This window comes from Myripristis murdjan, chromosome 7 (assembly GCF_902150065.1).
Source record: "Myripristis murdjan chromosome 7, fMyrMur1.1, whole genome shotgun sequence".
Taxonomy (NCBI): domain Eukaryota; kingdom Metazoa; phylum Chordata; class Actinopteri; order Holocentriformes; family Holocentridae; genus Myripristis; species Myripristis murdjan.
The window spans coordinates 6,252,026-6,262,025 of record NC_043986.1 but is presented as its reverse complement, the minus strand read 5'-3'; the positions used below and the strand labels follow the sequence as shown (position 1 = coordinate 6,262,025).

At 41.3% G+C, this 10,000-nt stretch overlaps 1 protein-coding gene across 1 annotated transcript in view; it reads right to left on the bottom strand.

Annotated features, from left to right (window-relative positions):
* The window catches only part of LOC115362183 (XK-related protein 7-like), an 88,178-nt gene that overhangs the window by 6,748 nt on the left and 71,430 nt on the right, over nucleotides 1-10,000 (bottom strand).

Genomic DNA, 10,000 nt, shown 5'->3' with positions numbered 1-10,000 from the left:
CTGCTACTCACTCATTCATCCATTCAGCTTCTTGCTTTTATTACTTGCTGTGTTTTTTCAGGTGAAGGAGGACATCGGGCACATAACACATTCAAGTTTAAAGTTTTTTATTTATTTATTTATTTTTTATTAGTGCTTAAGGGTAAATTTGTTTTGCAGGCAGGAGATCCTGTAGAAACACAAAAGACATCTCAACAACACCAGAGGTAGAATGGAAAAATATCACAAAAAAAATGTCCTAAACTTCATTTAAATGCTGCTTATAAGCAAATCCACAATGGCTTATAAATTCACAGAGCGCAGCCTATATCTATAGTGTCCCATGCCATCGTTGCTTGGCAGTGTACAAAAGCTTTTAGGAATGAAGCATAGCTCTAGTTATAAAGCTGTTTCATGTGATGGAAAGGGTGGGATTAGTAAAGAAATCCACCCATCCCTCCATTCTCATGCCGTTGATCCTTCAGGATCACGGTGGGCAGCAGGACCGGCAGTGCAGCTCAGGCCTCGCTGTCCTCCGGCGGCTTCCTTCAGCTCCTCCTGGAGGATCTCCAGGCAGCCATGGAGACAGGATCCCTCCGGCGTGTCCTGGGTCTGCCCTGAGGGCCGGGCCCCGCTCAGACCTGCCTGCACACCGCCAGAGGAAGACGACCAGGCAGCACCCTCATCGCATGCCTGGACTCAACTAATAATTAACTTCTCGTCCATGGCTGACCGTGGCCCGGCAGCTTCCCTCCAAACCACCTCCAAAAAAAGAGACCTAGAGCACATCTGCCATGCTACCTGTTGGGTTGCTCTGCGTGCTCATTCCTCGGTTTTCAAACTGGAAAAAAAAAAAAAAAACGGCAACTATCAAATTTCTCCAATATTACCCTCCAAATTAGTTTCTAAATTCATTTCATGTGAGAAATATCTAATGCAGGTGCTGGATCATTGTTCATTTCAATGCAAAGTCGATGCTGGCACTGCCTCTTTGATTTTGGCTGCAACTCCACCAGAATGTGACGTGCGCTGGTTACATAGACAATGAATGGGAAGCGGTGAAAATTCGCCTTGTAACTAAACCCCTTCTGCATCACGACCGTTCAGTGCTCGTATTCCTACAGCCGCTCCAGCCGCCCGCTTTATTGACTCGCTGTTCGTCAGAGGCAACAGGACTTTGGGTGATGTTGAAGAAGTTTTGCTGCTCATCCAAGAAGCTTCCTCAGCTCTTCATCAGCCCTCCGTCTGGCACATTTGTCAGGAGGATGGAACCACGGTTTTGGACTTGGAGGAGCTTGTCCGAGTCCCAGGGTCACATCAAAGGATCTCAACTCCAGGTGACCCATATTGTTCCTGTACCGTCCACAGAATAACTGCAGGTACACGGTCAGAAGCCTTTTAGCAAACCTACAAAAATCTGTGATACTATTGTTGGCTGGAAAAATAAAATAAAATAGATTACAGTTTTTTTTTTCAATCGCTTTACCTCCTCTGTCAACTCAGAAACCCTGGTATCAAAACAGTTAATCCATAGGGCTAATGAGAGGCGCTCTTCCCAAAATAACACATTTTGTTTGCAAAAGGCTCTTACCATGACAAAACATTTCAAACATGCAGCAAAAGCACATTTTGTCACCGCCCAACACAACTAATCCAGCCACTCACTCACTTCATACTCAACACCAAAGTGCAACACACCCTTTTTAGTCTGAGCAGGGTCAACCTTACTTTCTCCTGTGTGTACTGCAGTCATATTTTTTTTGACAATTTACATAGTTACATATTGTAAAGCAAGTAGCAAAAGCCAATATTTCCCTCAAACAACTCAACTTCTGCCCAAAAGAATAGATTCCTTCAGTCAGCTCTACTGTACTGTAACACAGCTGACAACAGAATACAAAATACAGCTGTCAGTTTGAACAAGGCTCTCCTGTGAGCTGCACATTCAAATGTGAACTTACAGTAAAGAACTGCATCCAAACTCAGAAAGACGTGAAGTGAAATTTTACTGTATTGATGGCAAAAACTGAAATACGGTAAGTCACATACAGTATTACACAGAAAAACTCAAAGGAATTAAAAAAAAAAAAAAAATACAGAATACAATTTATAGGCCCCTTTTTTATAGGTGAATCCTGATTGATTGGTGAATGGTGATTTGTGGAAAGGGTAGTGATGCAGGTGCACTAGTGATTTCACAGAGATGCAGCTCATTTCTATCAGCTGTGAGCAGATGTTTTGCTTTTGACTACCAGAGTGAAGTCAATGGAGTCAGGGCCATGTAAATGACACATGTGAGAAGTGTTGAGTGTGAATGTGAATGTGTGAATCCACTGAAAAGGTGTGAACACATTTGCAAAATAAAACTTCTGCTGTGGTTTGGAGGTGAAGATGACGACAAAGTGGATCCTAGTTTCATTATACTGGAAAAAGCGAATGAAAAAAACTGTATTGTCATTTCAACATCACATCAGAGATGCACTGTGAAACGAAATAACGATGCACTGGTCATGATAAAAAAAAAAATTGGATAAACACCATAAAAGAGTAAAGGAATAAAAAGAACAAGAATAAAAGAATAAAAAAACAGGTCAGAGAGAGGCAGTATAAATATATGAATATATAAAAATATGTATGTACAAAATATATGTGCAAGATGTATGTACAGAACAATCGTAATAAATAGATGATGATATTTCAAAATAAGAGTTTTATCAACAGAGTATCACTGCTGTTTGTGAGCAGTCAGCAGCGTGCATTAGGAAATACAGTCTGCATGGTTTCCCTCATTGAGAGATCTCTTTTCCAATGACTTCCATCTCCACTGAAACACACACACACACACACACACACACACACACTGCTGTCTGTCAGAGGCTGAGCAGCTTCATGTCCACAGCCACAGCGACTGACATCATGTTTATAAGTGACTCCGACAATAAGAGCCATGCAGACTCAACCACGGCGTTATCTAATGATTCCTCACATTTGACAGTTGTGTCTAAACTGCTAGAGAGCTAAAGAGAGGAGGAATAGAGAGAGAGAAAGAGAGAGAGAGAGAGGATTCGCTTGTGACTGGCGTGTAGAGAAATGATGTGAGCAGCCAAGGTCCCTCTTGTGTGAGAATTTACGCTTCAAAGCCAAAAGTTTAGGTACCTTGAAAAAGGCGTTTTATACAATTAGATCTACATCTGCATCTGTCAAAAAAAAAAACAAAAAAAAAACAGCACATCCATCATGCTGACAAACGTTTCATTGCTTTTAAATGCATTGTCAGGAATGTCGATTGTGTCTGTAACGTCCACAGAGCGACAGCTGCCCCCCCTCAAAAAACAAAAGCAAGAAAAAAAACAAAACAAAAAAAACCCATCTGGCTTCACAGTCAGCTTCCTCCGTCACGGCCACATTTACATTCAGTCTGGACCGTCTCTAAACTCAGACAAAATGACACGTTTGGCTTCCTCACAAAGAAAAAAAAAAAAAAAAAGCAGAGTATTGACTTTCTTTTTGCACTTAAAATGAAAGAAATGAAGTGGCATTTGTAGCGTCTGACTTTTTAAAGGCGCGCGGTTGAAAAACGGCTCAGGGTCGACTGAGGTGAGGACTCTTCAGACTCAAGCGGTGAAAATGTGGAATGAGCGTGTCACTCGGCGGCCGACTCCTCAGCTCGCTGTTTATTCGACATTTTCGTCCGCTGACGCCGAAGGGACCTCGCTTCAATCGACCCTGAGCGACTCCGCGTAATGCACCTTTAATGGCCAGATGTTTTACAGCCGACAGTAGCTGGTAAGTGGTGTGTGTTTAGCTTCTTGTGACTGCTCAGGCGCCCTCTGTGAAGCTACGGGCTCTTTTTGCAAAACTCGACACACTAAACCACAAAACCTCGCACCAGCCCAGAGAGACATTCTGCATCTCTCGCACAAGCAAACAATTCTTGCAAAACTTTTTCTTTTTTAAAAAAAATCTGTGTTTTTGTGTCAATACACAACACACACACACACACACCATCATTTGAATAAGCACCAGTTACACACTGATGGTAGAAATGAAGAACACTTCTGGTTTTTGCTTTTTCTCCATGCAATAAAATGTTGTCATACATGTAGCAAAGACCCACACACACACACACACACACACACACACACAGGTATCAAAGTTTTTTACGGTTGTTGACACACTAAAATGAAAATTTTCACACAACTAACCCTATAAAGCCTGAACTATGAAAGAATTGGCAGAAATTTTTTTTTTTTTTTTTTTTTAAATTGAACCCTTTATTTAGTCCTGTAACAAAATATACACGACCTTTCTGGTGTATGATATATGATATGTAGTTGAAGTGCCAATGGTATGGTCCAGGGTGAACAGGGGAAGTGTTCAAAGGTATACAACAGTATTTTGGTCAAGTATTGATTAAACTGAAAATGAAAAACAGAATTGAAAATGTGTATCCTATATGATACAAATGGCTTTATAGGGTTAACAAATCTTTACACGCAAGAAGCAAAACACCTGTCCAGAGGTGCACAACAATAAGCACAGACTTTTTGCAAAACATTACACATAGTCATTTGCAAAACTCCAGATTTTCACACCTCAGACACAGAGAAGGATTGTGAGGCTGTTTCCTTCTCATTCCAAAGCCCCGGCTCGCCAGTGAGCACACTGATGAACAAACTGGACAAGCACATCCACCTGGTGTGGAAACACACATGTGCTAAATTGAAAATACAGCACTCAGGAAGGTATAAAAGCCAGCAGGTGAGTTCACCTGTGTTCAACAAAAATGGAAGGAGTTAGAAGAAGAAGAGTGCGAATGAGAGGAGGAGCTCAAAGAGGAGAAGAAGGAGGTAGAGGAAGAGGTAGAGAGGGACCTGAAGAAGTGATAGCACCTGAACAAAGAAGAAGAATGACTGTCTGCGGTGTTTTCTGCTGAGATTTGGCTGAACTCTCAGTGCAGCTTCCCTCAGCGTCCTGTTTGTCTGCAGATCAGAAAACTACTATTTTGTTCTGATTTTCCTTGTTGATTGACATGTTACTATAACTGAGTATATGGTGAGAAATAAATATTTTCAGTCTGCAGCATCAGTGTTGTACTTGTGTACTTTCTCTGTATACCTCAAAGTAATCATGAAGAATGTATTGGGTTTGTCAATATATTTTTGTCATCTAAATGATCCCATAACCATGCTCTCAAACAAAATTTCTGAATAAATTCCATCACTATTTCCTAAAAAAGGGTTTTTACAAATGTGTTTTGAATTTATTACAGTAGTATGTAATAGACTGAAACAGTGTACGATCACTGAAAGACTGTGTTTTATCAGTTTATTTATGGTTTTGGCTGATATGTTTCATTTTGCAAACAAACTGGGGTGTTCTGCAGATTGGGTGTGGCGTTTGGTTAATTGTGTGAGGTGTTTAGAAAAAAGGAGCCCTGTTTTCAAAATTGTGTGTAAACAATTGAAAAAAAACAAAAAACTGTAATGCATGCAGGACGGGTGTGTATTCTGGAGATAAGACACCATCAGTACAAACAAGAGGGAAAAGGGTGTTTTTCCCCTTAAAAAGCTCAGAAGACAAACAACAAAAACATTTGTTCAAGAAAAGAGAAGAGAAAAAATAAATGTCTGGGTCCGGCCGTAAGACTTCAGCTCACTCCTCCACCTCCATGTCCTCTTCCCCCTCATCCTCCTCTTCCTCCTCCTCCTCCTCGTCATCCTCACCCCTCTTCCTCTCTGTTCTCCAAACCAAATGTTTACCTGCTCACGCTCTGTGTTTTGCCAGTGAGCTCATTATTAACGGTAAAACTGTTTTCCCATGTGTCGGTGTCGGAGGGGAATTGGCAGCGCAGTGCAGCGATGTGGAGAGCAGCTTTGCTTCAAGTGTGTGATTAAATCGCAAAAAGTGTAAAGCAGCGAGTCGTGTTCACGGTTTGGCCAAAAGTGTGTCGTGACGATAATATGGCAGACTGAACGTAAAGCCGAGGAGCTTTGACTCACCCGGGAAATGCATCGGGTGTTAAGTAAGTGTTAATGTTTTCAGAGACAGAGCCTCAAGAAGCACTGGTTTTGTTAGTGCTCAAGGTTAAAACCACATTTCCCATCAGGCCCTTCACCTCCTGAGGGGGCTGTTCCCCTTCCCTGAGGAGGATCAACATGTCGGAAGTGATTTTCCCATCGTCCTTTCACTCCTTCCATCATCTCCCGGAAGCTGCCAGGAACTCTGAAAGCCTTAAAGGCCCCATGGCATGAAAAATGCAATTTTTTTTTTTTTTTTTTTTTTTTTTTTTTTTTGGCATGATAGGGAAGCTCTCAGAGCCACATAAACACTGTCTCATGCATTACACCTGTGATAAACGGAGAAGTGCACAAGCGTTTTTTGAAACTCTCCCTTTGAGACGAGCGGACAGCACTTCCTCCTTTCTGTGATGTCACTCATAAGGCGACTCCGCCCACTTAACCCTATAGAGCCAATTACTTTTCTGGATTTCTTGGTCTCTCATACTTGTTCACCAAAAAAGATGTATTTTGCTATTTTACACATAACAACAAATCTATTGAATTCATAACCAATTACTTCATACTTTGTTGTAAGTTCTTTATACACAAACATAGATTTCTCAAAACCAAACCACTTTTTAAAGTCTTTTTGCTTGAATTCAACTTTAATCTAAAGTCTCTAAGAATTATAAACAATAAAAAAAAAGAACTATTCTTACAGTATTACGACAGCCTGGACTTTTGTTACAATCAATGAATGTAATCTTGTTCTTTGCGTGACCAATGTATGTACTCTTTTCCTTTCCTCTTGACTTAATTTTACGTCCTTTTAATTTATTTACTTATTTATTTACTACTATCATTTTATTGTAATTGCATGACAATATTACTCTATATTTTTGTCTGTTTGTTTTTGTTGTTGTTGTTGTTATTGTTGTTGTTTTTTTGTTTCTATCCAAACGTGTTTGTATTAGTCTGAATTGTCAATAAAGATTAAAAAAAAAAAAAAAAAAATTAACCCTATAGAGCCGCACGTGTCATATTTAAGACATGATGTTTTTCAGCCTTGTGCATCAACTGTACAGCAAATTTTTACTGAAGCATCGATAGGAACAGTTACGGAGTTGATTCAATGTGAAATGACTGAACATTTCATAACGTTTTTGTTTGAAAATGGCCGTCTTAAATTTAACACAGCAGGTATATTGAGGTCATCTTCACCAAATTGGTCAAAATAATAAAAAGATAACACTAAATAATGGAAAAAAGTGTTATTTTCTGTGTTTGGAAGGAAAAGTGTTTGTTTATATGTTTGAAATTACCAATGTGTTAAAGAATTTTTGTGTTTATGATGTTTTTGTTTGTTTAAAATAAAAAAAAAAAAAATCAAGCATAATTGCCTGATGTGCCAAATATGACACAAATTGAAACTCATAGTTGGGAACTGATATTTGATTTATTTTTTTATTTTTTAAAAAAAAACATGTCCAAGAAACGTTGCTGCACCACAGACGATGCAAGGAAGAAAAACAACACACGTTAGAGACCAGCGGCTGATGGACCCGCAGGATTTTAGTCCTAATTTGCTCGTCTGTTCGGCTCATTTCAGCACCGACTGTTTTATCAGCCTGACACGACACAAAGCCGGTTTCACAGAGAAACTGTTGGTAAAGGATCCTGCCGTCCCCACATCGACTGGACCAACGTCAACTTTTTTGTCTCTGTCTCATCAAGACGGAAACATTTTCGGAAGTTGTAAAGTTTTTCATTCGTACCGTTGATAACATTATAGCTGTTAACTTGCCTGTGATTGGCCCGACCGTGTGCCACTCAGAAAAACAGCCAGCCTATCAGAGGAGAAGGTGCTGATTCTCTCTTCTGATTGGCTAAAGGAACTGTGCTGCCAGAGCTCCGGGAGAAAGGCAAGAAAGAGAGAGGAGCTGTGAAACTATATTTATCAGAGCACAGGTTCAAAACCACAGATCCATCCTGCAGGGAGATCAGCAGTTCAAATAAAACCCTGGAGACGTAAAGCTTCAGCTCCGTCTGCTCCCCGGGAGAACAGCGCCCTCTGCCTGTTTGGTGCCGTAAAGCAGCCCAGCAGATTTCCAGAGTGATGCCGCCTGCTGGGAGACGGCGGCCAGTAAACACAGAATGTCTCCAGACACGTCGACAGGCAGCCTGTGGCTTATCTGCTGCTAAATCCTGTTGTTCAGAGCACTAAAACTTTATTTAATCATTTTTTTTTTTAAGATTATATTTTGGACTTTTCTGCTTTATGAGGCATTCAGAGTGGAGACAGACAGGAGAGGCGTTCAAACCCAGGAGTATCACACACTCTTCACGGTGAGCTTAACTTTTTCATTCCCACTTTCTTTTATTAAAATATTTATAATTTATTTATAAATAAATATAAATATAAAATATAAAAAAATAAATTTATTTATAATTTTTTTATAGTTTATTTTTTGAGTACCGTTGCGCATTTAGCTCATGAATACATTTAAAAAAAAAAAAAAATTGCAACAGTGTGCATGTCTACTTCAGCTAACAGAGACGATACAGAGAAATAACATGAGTGCTCATTTAGGTTCAGCAATCTCATGACTAATTTCTTCTTTTTCTTCTTCTTTTTTTTTCCTTCTTTTTTTTTTTTTTTTTTTTTGTATTTTATCAGATGCCAAAAAAACAAACATGGCACTGTCCACCCTGCTCTCTCCACGTCGGTCACTTGAAAACCCCACATCAGTCGACCTCCACGCTGATTTTTTTTTTTTTTATTTTTTATGGTAATTAAACGTCTCAGGGTGAATCTGGTGAGGATTTATTGATGGTAAAATGCCACACGAAGCACCACTAAAGTGCAAGGAAGGGGAACACTCAGCGCACTACTGGAGAGTACAGTGTGTACTGTGTGTATTGTGTGTGTGTGTGTGTGTGTGTGTGTGTGTTGTAGTACTCCTGTGGGACAGATGAGCTTTGTGGAAGAGAAAGAAGCTCGCAGGAGGAAAGTGAGACGACATTCACATCCTGGGCTTCTGCATCCCAAGCAGATTTTAAATAGTGAGGTGTGTGTGTGTGTGTGTGTGTGTGTGTGTGTGTGGGAGGGAGGGGTAACCCAGTTGTGTACAGTGAAATCGGTGAACACACGCACACACACACACTCACACGCATACACACGTCAGCACATATGACTACGTTCAAGCCCTCGCATACAGAGAAGCATGCAGAAATACACATGCGAACATGCGGAAAATGCACACGCGCACACACACACACACACACGCATGCATGCAAACGTGCACACACGCACGCACACACACACACACACACACACACACACACACACAGTGACAGACAGGCAGGAAGGCCAACACGGCAGCCAGGAAATGTGGAGCTCTGCAAATAATCTGCTGGCCAAGCACCGGCAACACTCCTCCATTCAGGCTCTGTGTCTCTCTCCCGCTCTCTCTCTCTTTGTCTATCTGTGTCTCCACCTATGAACCCCCCCCCCCCCCCACCCCCCCCACACACACACACCTCTCTCTGTCTCTCTATCTCTTTTCTCACTCTTTCATTCTTTTCCCCAGTTTCCGTCTCTTGCTCTTTATCTCTCTCTTTTCAATCCAATTTCATGCAGCTATTCTCTCTCTCTCTTTCTCTCCCTCTTTCTCCCTCTTTCTCTCTCTCTCGCTCTCTCTCTTTCTCTCGCTCTCCCTCTTTCTCTCTCTCTCGCTCTCTCTCTCTCCACTTTATTTCGTTCCTCCCTCGGGCGTCCTTTGCCTTGAGCCTTCAATCTATCAAATCTGCGAATCCTCTCTGCTCTCCTTCGTCTCCTCCCTCACTCTTTCCTTCACCCTCTTTCCTTGCCCTCCGTCATCTCCTCTCCTCTCATCCTCCCACGTCTCCTCTCCTCCCTCTCTCCTCCCATAAGCTCATCTTCCCTGCATCTTCATCTCCCCTCCTCCTCCTCACGGTGTGCCTCCCCTCTCTGATCACCTGGCCTCCTCTCCTCCCCT